Source organism: Pelmatolapia mariae, linkage group LG9 (assembly GCF_036321145.2).
Source record: "Pelmatolapia mariae isolate MD_Pm_ZW linkage group LG9, Pm_UMD_F_2, whole genome shotgun sequence".
NCBI lineage: Eukaryota > Metazoa > Chordata > Actinopteri > Cichliformes > Cichlidae > Pelmatolapia > Pelmatolapia mariae.
In genome coordinates, this window is record NC_086235.1 from 8725253 (window position 1) to 8743273 (window position 18021).

Below are 18021 nucleotides of genomic sequence, written 5' to 3' on the forward strand. Positions count from 1 at the left end.
AACAGAGAAATATTTACAGTTAGAAATATTTTATTATTACTGTCTGTTAGGCTGATCTATAGTTTTGTCTTTCCACGTTACTTCACAGTGGGAGTCTGACATTATCATCCATCAGTTTCACACCAGCAGAGGCTAATGAGTGGCTTCCCCCTCCTACATTTTTAGAGGTTTCCTTTCAATCGATGTCTCTTTTTAAAACACTGACTTCACTGGATGAGCCACTGCAGCTGTGGCCAAATCTAAAAATAACTGGTTTGTCTTAGAGGGAAAAGCAGTGTGTTGGAAAGTGTGGGTGTGCAGATTTATTATGAAATGGCTGCAGCTAATGACACCCGACAATTGCTCAGCACAACAGTCACTACTTACTCTTTAACATAAGTGGAGTGCTTTTACTGACCCACAGTCAAGTGGGTAATAAAAGCTTTAAATTGAAAATATGTACTTTAATATTAAAAAATCCTCTTATAAATTAACCAATAATGTTGTACACATTTTGTGACAAGAGGTAACAGCAGTAATCAGCTGCCTTGTTAGTTAGTTCCTAATTCCATAGTTGAACTCCACCTCCACCATCCTGGGATACGGTTGGTGACAGTCGCCAACCTCGTGTGCATAGTGACACCAGCTCTCCTGCAGGTTCTGGTTAGAGCGGCTCAAACCAGTCGCTCACAGTGGATTTCCAGAAAAGAAAGTCTGCTGTCACCAGGCAGAGTTTGAGATGATGGAGCTGGAGTTCATTCAACTGCAAGATGAGCGATTTGAGGCAGCTGAAAGACGCAGTGACTAAACTAGATGGGAGGGGATTTTCCAGTGATAAATTCGCTGTAGTCAACGTATCGTGCTGACTATGATGGAAGATGGACGTTTGGCAATTTAGATTAGTCAGGTGTTTCATTTAGTGGAACTCAATCCAGTACTCTTACTTGTTTGCAGAAGAGTCACTTTGAGCGATGTCACGTTTGACTCACCTTCTCTATTTTGTCTTTGAGCCACTCAGAATTTGGATCAATGCACCATATTTTATTTTTATGCCGCTTGTTGATGATCCTAAAAGCAGAAACACAAACAAGTGAAACATGTTGTTACATCAGTGTCTCAGTGTGACATGTATGATGTACTCATTATTAACATGGAACATTTCTGAGTTGTGTTTAAATCTAGGCTTGCTCACAGGAAGGCGTGTTGCCTGCAGAGATAGCGTGGTTTTTGTTCAAAGCAACTTTGGATTGTCTTTACTTCCTGGGTGATGACCTTGTGGCAGCACATCAAACCCAAACTTTGAGCTGAGGAACGGGCTGCACAAAAAGAGAACAAGAATGAGCTTAATCAGCATGACATGACATAAGTGTTATTGTAAGAATGGAATGAACTCATCAAATATTAGGCAGTCTTCCATTATCCATAAGTGTTATATGTTACTGAAAGACGTTGATAATTTTCTATTAATTTTGACATTAAATGATTCCTTTCATTCAAGAAATTTACTTAAAAGAAAAATAAAGTGGGCTCTAGATCCTTTACATGACCCCTAGTTTCCATTATCCAATAAAATTATTACAACTAAGCAAACAGCCACCAGGTTTGTCTTAAGAGGATCTCACTCTGCTGAAAAACATGAGATTTAACCTCTAAAATTACATTTACGCTTACTGATTGAATTGCTCTGTTGAGGATGTTTGCACTCAAAATAAAACTGTCAAAACAAAACATTAAAGATCTTTCTGGTTTGAACTACGATGTTGATAGTGTTTCTTTCTCGATACTGTAAACACTGCAAACCCCATTAAAAGAAGAGCTGTACCTTTCTGCACAGAGACGAGCATCACGACAGGCAGACAGAGCAGGAAAATCCAGCGGCTGATGGAGAGAGTCGGACACATCTTCACGAGCTGAAAGGCGCCAAATGTGACTCTGGATCAGTGCTCTAAGCAAGTTTGTTAGGCTGACGCTTGTGTGATCTTATATACTGTAGTTTGTCACAAAAAGAGGAAATGTGGAAATTGAGCAGGCTATTCTGAGGAAATGATGTACAGCAACAAACACGCCCACGGTGTGTTCTTCATGTCTTTATATGTTCACGTTTGTTGTTTTCTTCACCTTTCTTCGAACTGGCCACATGCTGCCATCATCACCTCTTACGTGTTTTCACGCTCATAGCTAGATTGATAAATTGTGGCTGATGTGCAATCCGTGCATGTACTCATTTTAGCTCAATGACTAAGTGTTGTTCAAAGTAGGCCGGGCCTTGAACTTTGACCTATTTCTTCACCAAATAGGAGTTATCATCGAAGGGTTTTTCAGATCCACATTTTTAGCTTTGATGAGCGTAATTCAAAGCTTGACTGTGCGGTTGTAGCAAAACCTCCAATGAAAGGGATTTTCTTATTGTCTATCCTTTTTTTTTAGGTTTGTTCCTTTCAGTACACCACCCTACAGTTAAAGTTACATGTCCAGTGGACATTTTTGTAACTTTGTGGCTACAGACAGTTTCAGTTTTGTGACAACACTAACTACACAGAGCTGCCATGACAACTGCTGTTTAAAATGAATTTAAATAATCTATAAACCCAATTAAAGCCTTAAAAACATAAAATCATTTACCAGAGTGCACACTACAAGAGAAAATGAGCAAGATAGGGAGAGAGGAAAGTGAAGTGTAATTGGGATCCGATTGATCCAAAAGAGAGAGCTGAGTTCTGTGTTCCTACCCTAACCTATGGCCACAAGTTGGGGCCACAGTATTGAGTATTGACTGAAGGAGTAAGATCGTGGATTCAAGCAGCTGAAAAGAGATTTCTGGGCTCAAGCTCAGAGATCATTCAGGAGGAACTCACTCCATCTGCTCCTCATCGAAATAAAATTAATCTTCTCTAAAAATTGCTGAGGTCTTCTAAGCCAGAATTCGTTTTGGCATCTTGATTGATAAGTAGCCACACTGTCAAGGTGTGCTGTGTGGCAGGCAGGATGTAGGACCCAAACGCAGGACTCGGAGACTGAATGACAAAGTAAAGGCAGCAGCTTTATTGTTGGAGAAACGCAAACATAAAACTCAAACTAGAAAGCAAAACCAGAAAACAGAGAACCTGAATAATACCAGAAGGACAGCAGAAACCCACAGCCCAATGAGGGTACAACACGACAACTGACAGAGAAACAGAGCTTAAATACACATGGGAGTAACGCGGGAATGAGACAGAGCAGGAGAGCAGAGCTGGGAGTAATCAGACCTAATGAGACAAAGGAAGCAAAGCAGAATACATTAACAAATGACAGACTGTCAAAGTAAAACAGGAAGTATAACACAGAGGTGCAGACTTGACACTGAGACCAAGAAACGACTGATTGGAAAGACAGAGGGAACATGAAGACAAGCATGACAAGATAAGAAACACAAGAAAGGCAAACCAACAGAAACTAAGAATATAACACAAGCAGAAACAAAACCTATGAATTACAGTAATGAAAGAAAATAACTAGAAAAAACACAAAAACACTTGGTCACAGATTCAGTACTGTGACACAGACAGGCAAAGCTATTTATTGTCGTCGCCCCCACCCCCCTTAATTTGCAAATAGAGTCTGGCTTCCACAAGAAAGAAGATTAAATGTGCATGAACCTAGCAGCAGACAGGTGTAACATAAATGTATGCAGGGGTTACAATGCAAAGTCTCCTTTGCATAAAAATGAGTCAAAGACGAGGAGTCTGAGGCTGAATTGATGATAAATTACATCATTTTTCTTTTGGTAAACATTGAAAATGGGTCCAGCAGACATGAACACAGGGCTCAAGCTTCCACTCAGGGATTGCACTGTGCCCAGCTGTCGTAATGTGCCACGCTACGTCCCTTTTTTAATGAAAGTAAATAAAAGAGAGACAAAAAGGGAGAAAATGGAAGAAAATACCTGTACCAGTATTTACAACAGGTGTTTTTTTAGAGCTCAGACTGAAATGTCAGAGCTGAAGCTGAATGATTCACCTGCTACACAGCGTGGTTAGTTTCTTGTCAGTACTGACAGGAAAACAAAATGCAATAAACATACATAATTATTTTAATGTACTCTTTCAGAAAGAGCTGCGTGAGCCAAAACATTTGGTTGTATATTGTTTCTCTGCTGAATGGGAGCATGGTCCTTACTTTAGCACTCCTGGGATAAGTACACACAGCGTGAGCAATACTCACACTATTTTCTCACATGATGATAGAAATTCTATTCTTTAATTTCCATATTGTTACCAAAAACTTTGTAGCATCCCCACAAACCACATGTGTGTCACTTCTGTAGGGAGAAACAGTGAGCACCCACTACCACCTCTGCTTTATACCCTCCCTAAAATCCCCTGGGTCCTAAAACCTTTCCATTTACACTATGTTCAGGTTTGTTGCATCAAATTTAAACTCAGCCCTGTTTCACACGCTGCCAACATTACCTCCTACATGTCATCACACTCATAGCCAGATTGATAAACTGTGGGTTGACTTTTCAGTTTGATAACCACCAGCGTGTGACCGCTTACTCTGACTGCTTATATTAAAGTAAGAAAAACAAAATATGGAAAATAAATCCTCTAAAATATTCTTACCAAATTGGCTCTTTCTTCTGAAGACATTCACCTGGGACAAAATCAAGATTTGAAAAAAAAAATTAGGTTAACTCACATCATCTGTTTGATCTGAACCACTAAGGTCTACTTGGTTTATGTGTACAGCTAGCAGAGGTGGGTCTGAGAGCAGTCTTCCTGACTTCATGTGAGAGGACAATGTGTCACAGCTTCTAAAAATCAATTTCAGCCTTAAAGTGTATAACATCACAAATCAGACTCTGCAAGAGAAGAGAGAGCAAGCAAGAAGGCAGTGCTGAGTTAGACTGTGTGTGCTACTGTTTGTGGGTAACAGAGCTGAGTCTGAAAGCAAAGCTATTAATTTACTGGTTGATTTATGTTCCCACCCTCACTTTTGGCCACAGGTTGTGGGTAGTGATTGAGTGTGAGATCTGTTATTCGGGGGTTTTCCAAGAGACTCAGAACTGACAAACTAAAACGGTTAAATGTCAATAAGTCTTATTGTAACTAGTGAAACTGAGATAATGCAAAGTGAACCTAAAGGATTGTCCCTCAGGAGACAGATTCGGTGTTTCCTGATGCAAGGACTCACAGACAGATGGTTCATTTATTCAACTGCATACTTTTCCCAGGTCTCCAAGATAAGCTCATCCAAAGCTCCTTTATAAAGTCCAAATCCAAATCCCCTTTTAATGTACTGCAAATGTAAAACTCCCTAAAACTAAAACTCTCTAAAACTCAAATCTATTCAGAAGAAACATCCTAGGGCAAGCTACAGGTAAATGCAGGAAACACAAGTTAAAAAGTCAGAACAATACTACAGCAGTGCAGTACAACAATCCAACACAGAATAAAGAGGAGAGCCAGGCTTAAATGCTGCAGGTGAGGATGATGAGGGACGGGTATGCCAGCTTAAATGTGAATGGACAGCACTTTTGAGAAGGCTAGCAGAGTTAATCACACACAGACACACTTGATAGAGAGGGATGGCAGAGATCAGCACCTGGAGGACAAGGAGGACTAGAAAGAGTAAGATCCTAGTTTAAAGCAGAAGAAACTAGCTTTGTCTAATAGGTGTCTGGACTCATCCTCAGATCATTCAGGAGGTGTTCACAGCAACACTGATAGTGCCCACATCAAACAGAAAGAACTGAGATTGTTTGATCAGCTGACCAAGACACTTCCTTGGTAAGGTATTGTTGGCCACTTTGGAGATTATGGAATGCATTTGCATGAATAGGAAAACTCAGAATATAACAAATCATAAACACAGAACACTACAGCAACATGAAATCACAGACAAAGAAAGGGTATTAGCAACAGTGCTCCATGTTGAAAGATGTCACAGTTCCTAACATACCTTTAATAGACTGAGAAAGTGAGGAAAGTGAGGCACTCTTGAAGTGTAACTGGTTTCATTCAGTGGGTATGATTCAGAAAAGGTCACTTTTAACTGGCATCATGTTAAGACAAGTTTCCAAGTTGAGGATGTCCCAGTCTGTTACATCTCCTCTGCTGGCAACTGTAGTGGGAGGGGCAAAGGTGCAAGGAGAGGAGCATAAGTTACCATGGTGATGTACGCTGATGAACAGTGAAGCACTTTGGTTGCACAGAGAACGCAGGGTTAACTAAATAAGCCTGAATCATCCTGCTTTGTACAGGCCTCTGATGTCTGTGTTTGGGCACCTCCCCACATCAACTATGACAGTTAGTGTTGTGTTGTCACTTTAAATCCTGACAGCAAATAATAATAAATAATCTCACACAGACTAATAAAACATATCAGAATTTAAATATTTTATTATGATTTAACATCAATCTCATCTTGAAGACAGAATAAAATCATTTGAAACATTCATATTTACAAACATCTTAACTAAACAGTTCCATGAAATCTTATTTTTAAGCTCTACAAATAATTTACAGAAATAATAAAACATTTCTCAGCAGATGTTTCTGTAAAGGTTTGAACTGGAAAATGCTTCTGTGGCTGCTTTGCTTCAACTTTGTTTGTTCCCACATCAGTTTCTTTTAGAAATTATTGGAGGACACTGCAGAGTTTTCTGTGGTGTGGAAAGAGAGAAGGTGACATGAAAAGAAGAGAAGAAGAAGCAACATTAGAAAAGTTCAGAGTCTTTGTATAACAATTTAATTCATTTACATTCTGAATACTTCAGTTGGAAAGTTAATGTTGTTTTTTCTAGACTTTGTGCCCAAAGTTTTATTTATACTTTGTTTCTCACCTCGTTTATTTTCTTTTTCATCCACTTCGTGTCTGGTTTAAGAAAAAATGTCTTTCCTCGTCTTGTTTTAACCCTGGAATAAGAAAAGAAAGAAATAAGTATAGAGAGAGGAAGAGAGAAAGGCAAATAAAAGGCTCACTCCTCGTATGTAGATGTAAAAATGCTAATATTTGGATACAGTCCTACATTTTATTTACATTCAGAGGAAGTTCTGCTTACAGGTAGCCAGGTGTGCAGCCCTGTTGGTCTTGTTTAAAGCAGCTGATGATGTTTTTTGTCCAGTTAGGTGCGACATGACTGTTTTTCCTAGTTTTAGAGTACTCAGCAGCATGATAGCAGGAAGTCTCCACGTGGCCAGCCCCTGTAACACACCATCACACACACTGTCATTAAGATAAAATGAACTGTGTTCACAGATGATTTATAAAGCTTCATTAATTTGTTTTACTAGTTATTATGTATAATAGCAAAATTCAGTTGTGTAAAAACATATAAGTGGTTTTAATCAATCATGAAAATCTTCAAGTTGTGCTTTAAATTTGTCCAGAGTTTCTCCAAGTACCTAAAAAAAATCCCTAATGTAGTCAGCTCCAATGTGTCAACAAACACCTGCTCTGTTACAATCTACAGTAGTTTCAGTTCCTAATGACAGTTGTTGAGTTGCATTAAGGTCAGATAGATTCATAACCACTTTGATGAACAGACTTTTAGCTGATGATACTGAACTGTCACAACAGTGGAAACTCCAGAAATACATAAAAACCCTACCTTCTGATACGATGATGAGCATCACCACACCGAGGGAGATCAGAAGAATCAGGCGGCTGGTGGAGAGACTCGAACACATCTTCAGACGCTGAAAGCACCAAATCTGAGTCTGGATCTGAAGTTTGTTTGTTACCAGTTGATGAACTGGTCAGAGTGTGTGAGTGAGTCATCTTATATACTGAAGCTTGTCACTGAATTAGGGGCTGTTTGGTGATGTATTTACACACAATGGAAACATGACAACCACAGACTGGTGTGGTTGGTAGCTTTCTTCCTCCAGTGCTGAGGGTTGTTGTTTAGTTTGTTCCAAGCTAATATTTTCTTTAATGGGTTGAAGCCTGATAATATGCACTATAAACCCAAAAATGAATAGTCATCCAACAAGCAGTGACATTTTATGGCAGTAGCAGCAATATTAGCAGTAGTAGCCGAGTTAAGCTGGTGTGAAGCAAGCTCTGGTCTGCATGGTTCATGATTATTGCAATACTAAGCAGCACTAAAAGAAAGAATTAAAAGATTTATTTATTTAGTGAAACTGGTGTAGAGGAAAGTTCTGCACCCTAAAGGGAATTTTATACCCTTTCATCAACCGTATGTCAAATAAGTCCAAGTCCAGTTGCTGCATGATGTATTTAAATGTTTAGTAATATTTTTAAACACATGATTGTTAAGTTGTCACCTCACATCTATGAAACGTTGCCTGTTGCTTACTTGTTTTCTCCTCTGTGCAGAAGTTCTGTTTTGTGTTCCCTGAGAGGCAGTAATCTGAAATAGGATCTGTGGAGGAGCTATCTGACCAGCCTGCACATTGATTATGAAGATTAGCATCTATGCAATAAATTTAATCAGCTGTTTTTCCAGCACAACACATTCATTTTTCATTCATATTTTTAATCCCTCATGTAAATATTGACACTTAACCATGTGATATGTTCAAGCATTTTAATTCAGCTGGTTAATATAATATATATATATATATATATATATATATATATATATATAGAGAGAGAGAGAGAGAGAGAGAGAGAGAGAGAGAGAGAGAGAGATGTTCCCTTGGTCTGTGGAAGGGCTTTCCACAGACCGAGCACAGGGACTCTCTGTGACGTGATCAGTTTCGTTCATGTTAACCTGCGGGTGTTGATTTTATTAGTGGTTTGCATCTCCTACATGTAACTTTATGGGGGTTTCCTTTCAACAGCCATCTGAAATTAATGGGTGACCCAGTTTTGTGGTCAAATCTGAAAGTACTTTCCTCTATGACTTTTGTTTTTAACAGCTTTTAATGAGTGGTCACCACAAAAACCACCTCTATTCTTTGTAATTTTCAACAAATATACACCATAATTTAGCTTATAAAGAGAGAGTCATAAAGAGTATTAAACGACAGAAGCCATGACCATGATGTCATCCACTGGTTTTGACTTTCATTATCAAGCATCATCATTACAGCCATCGTGGTGTTTCAATGGGTGAAGCCATTAACCAGTAAGCACATCGTGGTGTCACAGTTCTGGTCATTTTGATCAGGCATTTTCAGTTTCTTGTATGTTTTCTGATTCTTTCGTTGCTGTTTAGAATATTATATTCCTAAGTTTCAGTGTAATTCTGGTTAAGAGTTTTATTCTTAGTTTTTCTTTAGTGTCTAGTCTGTGCCTGTCATATTTCCTTTTTACCTTGAAGGTCCGTGTCTCATGTTAGTGTGTGGAGTGTTACTCTCCCCTGTGTTGTCATTATGTTTCATTGGAGTCAGCTGTGTCCTCATGTGTCTGCACTTCTCCTGATCACCTCATGTGTGTATTTAAGTCCTCAGTCTCCACGTGTTCAGCATCGCTACGTCTGTGTTCCCTCACATGTTCCCTCACATGTTCCGGGTGACTGTGTTCTATTCATGTTATACATACATACATACATACATACATATATATATATATATATATATATATATATATATATATATATATATATACATGGAATAATTCTAGAGTGTGCTGCCTCACTAATACATTTCACATCTGCTGTCCTGGACTACAGTTGGAGTCAGTCTGCAGCTGCATGAGCACAGTGGTTAGAGTGGCCCTAGGTCAAGATGATGGAGTTTGAGTCCGTTCAAGCAGGAGACGAGAGATTTGAAACAGCTGAAAGAAAAGATGATGAAGGTAATTACAGAAATCACATTTTTATATTTTGTCTCTCAGTGATTCAAAATCACTGAATCATACCTGTTTGTTATCCTAAAAGCAGAGACACAATATATTTTATCATATAAATACTAAAATATTAGGCCATGGTATTTATCTTATCTTAAGATATAAATTTTTCTTTTTGTTATCAGATAACAGCTAAGAGTCATTCACCACCTCTATGGTTTCAGATGATGTGGTAATACATTATCTGTGAAGACATAATTCCCAAGGTTATTATCATTAATGAAAACTAACGAAATAACGAAAACTATAAGTGAAAAAACATTTTAGTTAATGGAAATAAAAATAAAAACGAGACTTTGCGAAAAAAGGAAAACTAACTAAAACTGTAATGAGTGTTCACAAAACTAACTAAAATTAACTGAATTTATAGCAAAAATGTGTTTAGTTTTCGTTGATGTGTGTGCGTCATACAATAGTCAAGGGTGAAAATGAAGTTTACTTTCCAGGTTTTTTTCGTGCTGTGTCTCATTATGCCAGCAGGTGGCAGTACGTTAGTCGAGTTGTTTGTGTTGCTGCTCCGTCCATGCGCAGAATCATGTCAGGAAAAGTCAGGAGAAAGCGGCAGAGTCCAATTTGGGATTACTTTGAATATGACTGTGTTTTGGATAAAGCAAGTGTCTTGTAGTGGAACGAGACAAATTATGAGGGACATTTCTAAAGGGAAAAAAAATCCCACAAACCTTAAAGTGCACTTGAAAAGCTCACACAAGAAGGCTAACCTAGCTTACCTTGAGAAGGTAAGGGAGCACACTCAACCCTCATCCCCAGAAACAGAAGCTAACCCCAGGCAAGGCAGCGTGATGCATCCCGAGACGACACAACTGTGTGAGTCAATTGCCTTCAAAAAGTTTATCAATTCACTTGAACCAAAATTACGAACACCCGGTGCTGCAAGAGTTAATAGTCTCATTGGGGCCAAGATATACATTTTATAGTTGCCTAGTATCAACGGTTGTTCATCTGCCCTAATTTATTTATTTATTTTTTTAAAGAACCCATAGGTGGGAATGTGAGTTGTCTGTCTCTGCGTGTTAGCCCTGCGACAGACAGGCGACCTGTCCAGGGTGCAGGGTATGGTAGCTGGAATAGCAACATACCCAAGGATAAGCAGAAGAGAATGACTGATATGATGAAACTGGGATTTTGTTACACTTAATTATTGCAAACACAACTAAAACCATAACTGAAACTAATCAAAACTAAACTGAAACTAAGGATTTTCAAAAAAATAAAAACTAAACTAAACTAGCAAATAATTGGTAAAAAACTAATTAAAACTCATATAAAATTGAAAATCTGAAGTCAAAAGTAAAAAAAAATAAAAAGTAATGAAAATTGCAAAACTATTAAAACCCTGATAATTCCACTGCAAAGGCCACAAAGACAGAGAGTCACCATTACACATGGAAAATCTTTGACTTCCCTTTAAATCGCAGCTTGCTCACAGGAAGGCGTGCTGCCTGCACTCATGTGTTTTTTGTTGAATGTAACGTCTGATTGTCTTTATTTCCTGGGTGATGACCTTATGATAGCAGGTCAAACCCAAACTATGAGTGAAGGAACAGGCTGCACAGCTGGTCACAAAGAGAGAAAAGATGAGGTCAGCAATGAGATTACTCATCATGATTAGCTCCTCTGTTAGTCAGCAACATTATAAAAATGGAAGGAACTCAGAGAACATTAATCATACTTCCAATAACCATTACTAGTAAATATTTGAGATTCCTGGTGTTTTTCTATTATGTTGTTTTAATGCAGAAGTTTATTTCAAACCTGCCATAAATATGCTGTAGTTATAAAACCACATGTATAAAATACACAGAACACAACTCAAGATCATTTAAAATGGGATGTGAACAAAAATGATTACATTATAATAAATGAATAACAATTGTATTGAAGAAAACGTAAAGACGTACAAATATGCTTTAAAAAAATCTAAAACCTCAGTTCTGGTATCTGCACCCATCTGCGCCCTATTGGCAGTGACTCATGGCTAACAGGGAGGAGATGTGGGAGTCGCACAGGTCAAAGGGACTTGTTGGTTATGCAAACAGCAGAAAACATCTTACAAAGGAGGTGAAAGACTAGAAACTCTGGACAAAAATGGGACAGTTAGGATGCCATTCTCAGTAGTAATCCTGGTGTGTGCCTCCATCTTTGACTATTTTCAAGTCTTTGTAAAAGCACTTTGCTTTTTTGAGTTTCTCTTTCTCTATAAAACATCCTTGAATAAGTATTTTTAAAGAAAATCAGGCCTTCAGCTACAATTTGTGAGACGACACTAAACCACACACAGTCGAAGAGCTACGATGATTCCTCAAAAGTAGCTGTCTGTCAACTAAGAAATCTATAAGGCATCTAAGAGGACAGAATCACAGCTTCTAAAAACCAGTTTAAGCCTCAAAATGCACAAAATCATTATTCAGAGAGAGCAAACCAGACAGAAAGGATTTAAATCAAAGTGAAGTCAGTCTGATGTGGTGAACAGAGAGCTTCTAAACACTGTGGCACAGCTGGATATATAAACAATAATAGGAGGAGGACTCTTTAAAGATCGATCGCTTCAGTTATTTAAGCTGATCAGACTTTTTACTCTGTGCCTGTGACTCAAACAAATACATTTGATATCACATTATTCTTTCACACTGACACCACTTTAAAACAAGGTTTCCATGATGTCTGTTATCGTCCTTGAAAGATGGACTTCCACACACACAATGTTTGTGCTCTTGGATATCAGTTTTTATAATTACACGCACATATAACGACCCACAGTCTGTTCGGCACTGGTCTCAGCTCTCCATTCTCATGCCGGTCTCTCGCCTAACTATAAAGGTAAAAGAGATCCAGGGACCACACCTCCGCAACAGTCCTGTTAAATCTTGTCTCATGCCTCCTCTTCACCTCCTCTGCTGTCATCTGTAGTGGGAGGGACTAAGATGTGAGGAGTGGAGTTAATTATTTGTAATCTAACGAATGACAAAGATGTATGTTTCTTGGCAGACTTGGGAACGCCTCAGTGTTTCCCTAAAGGAGCTGGAGGAGGTGGCTGAGGAGAGGGAGGTATGGGTGTCTTAATGAAAGTATGAATAAAATATGTATTTGTAAATAACTTTTCCAAGTGATTTCTGAATGTTCACTTTTACTTCTGCCATATCGGTTAAATGCTGCCTCCTGGTGTCCTGTGATCATGACATCATTATGAAATAATCACAACAATAAGTATTTTGTTGTCAGTTATAACACCTACAGCAAATAGTAATTAATCACACAGACCATCAAAAAAATCTGATTTAAAAAGCTTTTATTGATTTATCTTTGTTCTCAGGTTGAAGACAGAATAAGAAAACATCAAACATTCATATTTAATGACATTTGTAGTATATATGAACACAAGAGCGCTACCAATAATTTACAAAAAAATAATAAAAATTTCTTAACAAATGTTTCTGTAAAAGTTTGAACTAATAAATCAGTAGAAATGGTTCCAGTTGCTGCTTTACTTCAACTTTGTTTCATCGTTTCCATCATCTTCATTTAGAAAACACTGGAGGACACAGCAGAGTTCCCTGTGGTGGTGAAAGAGAGAAGGTGACATGAAAAGAAAAAGAAGAAGCACCATTAGACAGATATATATAGTGCCTATTTATAATCTATATTATAATCTTCACACTTTTGCTAGAAAGTTACTGTTGGTTTTTCTAAACTTTGCGACCATATTTTTATTAATATTTTGTTTCTCACCTCATTTATTTTCCTTTTAAGCCACTCGGTGTTTGGTCTGAGGAAAAATGTTCTTCCTCTGCTTATTTTGACCCTGGAAGAAAAAAACAGAAGAATAAAGAAAGAAGTTTAGAGAGAGGAAGAAAAATCAAAGGATTAGACATTTTCATTTTATTGTTAAGGAGATGTGGGAGTCGCACAGGTCAAAGGGACTTGTTGGTTATGCAAACAGCAGGAAACATCTGACAAAGGAGGTGAAAGAGTAGAAACTCTGGACAAAAATGGGACAGTTAGGATGCCATTCTTAGTAGTAATCCTGGTGTGTGCATCCATCTTTGACTATTTTCAAGTCTTTGTAAAAGCACTTTGCCTTTTTGAGTTTCTCTATAAAACATCCTTGAATATTAACTTTTTAAAAGTATATTTTCAAGAAAATCAGGCCTTCAGAAACAATTTGTGAGACAACACTAAACCACACACAGTTTAAAGACTGCGATGATTCCTCAAAAGTAGCTGTCTGTCAACTAAGACATCTAAAAGGCATCTAAGAGGACAAAATCACAGCTTCTCAAAACCAGTTTAAGCCTCAAAATGCACAAAATCATTATTCAGAGAGAGCAAACCAGACAGAAAGGATTTAAATCAAAGTGAAGTCAGTCTGATGTGGTGAACAGAGGGCTTCTAAACACTGTGGCACAGCTGGATATATAAACAATAATAGGAGGAGGACTCTTTAAAGATTGATAGCTTCAGTTATATAAGCTGATCAGACTTTTTACTCTGTGCCTGTGACTCAAACAAATACGTTTGACATCACATTATTCTTTCACATTGACACCACTTTAAAACAAGGTTTCCATCATGTCTGTTAACATCCTTGTAAGATGGACTTCCACACACACAATGTTTGTGCTATTGGATATCAGTTTTTATAATTACACGCACATATAACGACCCACAGTCTGTTCGGCACTGGTCTCAGCTCTCCATTCTCATGCCGGTCTCTCGCTTCACTATAAAGGTAAAAGAGATTGTCATCAGTTCAAACACCACCAGCTGTGGCCCCACCTGCCTCTCCAGCACCGCCCCCTTGAGCTCACTCCACCACCTCTCCCTTGCAGCTGAGCCAGGGACCACACCTCCGCAATAGATCTGTTAAATCTTGTCTCATGCCTCGTATTCACCTCCTCTGCTGTCATCTGTAGTGGGAAGGACTAAGATGTGAGGAGTGGAATTAATTATCTTCAATCTAAGGAATGACAAAGACGCATGTTTCTTGGGAGACTTGGGAACGCCTCAGTGTTTCCCTTCAAGTGATTTCTAAATGTTCACTTTTACTTCTGCCATATCGGTTAAATGCTGCCTCCTGGTGTCCTGTGATCATGACGTCATCATGAAATAATCACAACAATAAGTATTTTGTTGTCAGATATAACACCTACAGCAAATGGTAATTAATCACACAGACCATTAAAAAAACTGATTTGAAAAGCTTTTCTTGATTTATCTTTGTTCTCAGATCAAAGACAGAATAAGAAAACATCAAACATTCATATTTAAATTTGTAATATATATATATATATATATACACAAGACTGTTTTTGAAAGTGTCATAATTAACGAAAAATAATCAAAATTTCTTAACAAATATTTCTGTAAAAGTTTGAACTAATAAATCAGCAGAAATGGTTCCAGTTGCTGCTTTACTTCAACTTTGTTTCATCGTTTCCATTATCTTCATTTAGAAATCAGTGGAGGACACAGCAGAGTTCCCTGTGGAGGTGAAAGAGAGAAGGTGACATGGAAAGAAGAAGAAGAAGCACCATTAGACAGATATACACAGTGTCTTTTTATTACCTATATTATAATCTTCACATGTTTGCCAGAAAGTCACTGTTGGTTTTTCTAAACTTTGTGTCCACATTTTTATTAATATTTTGTTTCTCACCTCATTTATTTTCTGCTTGTTTGCACCCTGGAAGAAAAAAAAACAGAAGAATAAAAAAAGAAGTTAATAATGAGAGGGAAATAAATCAAAGGATTTTGCATTTTCATGTTATTGTTAACTGAACATGTGCAGTGTCCATTTTGCATTATGCTGTGAGAGAACAGCTCAGGTTTCCTCCAAGCTCATAAGCACAAACTCACAGATTCCCCAACGTCACCAAATCAGAAACAATCACAGAGCAAACAGTAGTGCTGTATGTTAGAGAGGGGAACATTTATCTGCTACATCAAGGTTTCAGTGCAAATCTCATTTTCATTGTGTTTGTGGATTTTTAATCAAAAATTTGTTTCTACATTTTATTTGGTTTGAGTGTATTTAGAAGAAGTTCTACTTACTTATAGCCAGGCAGGCAGTCATGTCTGTCGTCTTCAAAGCAGCTGATGATGTTCTTGGCCCATTTAGGTGTAGACGTGTTTACTACACCATTGTTATTATATCTTTTATAGCAGGGTATCCCCACATGGTCAGCCCCTGCAGCACATCATCACGCACATTGTCATTATTCTTCAGAGCCTTTCAGATATCATGGAGACTGAAAGAAATTGAACTCTCAGATGTTGTATAAATAATTTACTGATCCAGTTATGTGTAATATTAGATATCATATAAAACTGACAAAATACAGCTGGCTTTAATCAGGCACATAAATCTTGGAGTTGTGTTTTCAATTTGTCCAGAGTTGCACCAATTAGTCAAAAAAAACAAACATTAAATGTTGCTGACTGTAATTTGTCCAGAAACAGCTGCTCTGTTACAGTCTGTGATAGTTTTTGTCTCTTTTCACACAATTAGTTCACAGTTAGCAAGTTACATTAAGGCCAGAATGATTTCTAAGCATGTTGAGAAACAGAGTTTTAGCTGTTGTTACTGAACTCTGACAACAGAGCAAACTTCAGAAATAAAAACTGTACCTGATACAGAGATGAGCATCATCACACTCAGGGAGATCAGAAGAATCAGGTGGCTGGTGGAGAGACTCGAACACATGTTCAGATGCTGAAAGGCACCAAATGTGAGTCTGGATCTGAGCTGTGAACAGGTTTGTTACCAGCTGATGAACTTGTCAAAGTGTGACATTTTATGATATTCTGACCTGTAGTTTGTCACAGAAAGAAGAACTGAATTATTTAAGTAGACTACTCTGATATCATCATTTACTAAGAGACCAACAAACACCCATCGACAAGCACATCCACAGGGTTATTTAGTGTGTCCTTTCATATTGTACTCATTAAGCCTTTTAGGCTATTCATACAGAATCCAATCTCAAATCATGCAAGAATAAAGGAGACAAGAGGTCAGTATTACAAAATATATACAGAACTTTATTTATTAAATCATTTGTGATAAAATAATAGTTAAAATGAGCCTTATATGAAAAGAAAGGCTAATAGTAACAAAAGGAATACTTTAAGCCTTTTTCGTCACAAACACACAATAGAATGAACACAGTCACACACAGGCACGTATTACATGCACTAAACACCTGGAAACAGGAGAAACTCAGAGCATCCTGTCATCATTTCATGAACACAGGGGCAAACTTCAATGAGGTATTAAGCCTCCACTCAGGGATTGTACTTTGCCCGGCTGTTGTATTGCACCATGCCAAACAAAATAACTGAAAACACGACTGTAAACCCGAGACCATTGACCTGACTCAAATTAAGTAGAATGGAAAGTAAGAAGGGAGAAAAGTGGAAAAACAATGACAATATCACAGACAGAGACCATCCTACAGTTTAGCCTGCATACCTGTACCAGTATATATTTACAGTTCACAGCTTTTACAGGACATTTCACACCTTAAGCTGAATGATACACCTGCCACACAGCATGGTTAGTTTCTTGTTAGTCAGTACTGACAAAAACTAAATACAAAAAATACAACACACAGTTCATTTCACATCTTCTTTCAGTTTCATGATCCAAAACATCAAAACATTTGCTTTGTTCCTCGTCTTTCTTTTACTGTGAGCGTGGTCCTGAATGCCAACCAGCCTTATCTAAATGTTACACTTTAGCACTCCTTCCATAAGTGCACACAGTATAAGCCACACTCGTGCTATATTCTCACATGATGATACAAATTCTATTTTTCAGTTTCCATATTGCTTACCAACAACGTCTAAACATCCACACACGACATCTGCTGACAGCGATGCCTCTGTGATAGAATCGGGGAGAAAGAGTGATCACCCACTGTTTTACACTCCCTTCAATCCCCTGGGTCCTAAAGCCTTTCTGGTAAAATATCAACTTACACTGAACAGTTGAAAGCAGCAGGAGTATCCCTCCCACCTGCCTTCATATGTATTGTTCAGTTACCTGACCACAAGTTCGAGTCACACCCTAATAAAGTGGGGGTGGAGTCAACTACACGTTCCTATGCAGGAGTAACGCTCAGGCTGTATCCCAATTCAGGGTCTGCAGCCTTAAAGGCCACATTTTAAGGCCGATTACGTCACAGTGACGCGACAAAGGCTGTCCCAATTCAAAGGCTGCTC

At 38.1% G+C, this 18021-nt stretch overlaps 2 long non-coding RNA genes across 2 annotated transcripts; both read right to left on the reverse strand.

Moving 5' to 3' along the window:
- Positions 1–13194: 13194 nt before the first annotated feature.
- Positions 13195–14947, reverse strand: LOC134634782 (uncharacterized). Its single transcript, XR_010094877.1, has 3 exons — positions 14452–14947; positions 13528–13600; positions 13195–13352 (listed from the first exon to the last, which is right to left on the reverse strand). It is a non-coding gene; the product is annotated as an uncharacterized LOC134634782 (long non-coding RNA).
- A 174-nt stretch (positions 14948–15121) lies between these two features.
- Positions 15122–17708, reverse strand: LOC134634781 (uncharacterized). The gene is made up of 5 exons (XR_010094876.1): positions 17634–17708; positions 16426–16510; positions 15850–15985; positions 15455–15481; positions 15122–15279 (listed from the first exon to the last, which is right to left on the reverse strand). It is a non-coding gene; the product is annotated as an uncharacterized LOC134634781 (long non-coding RNA).
- Positions 17709–18021: the final 313 nt, after the last annotated feature.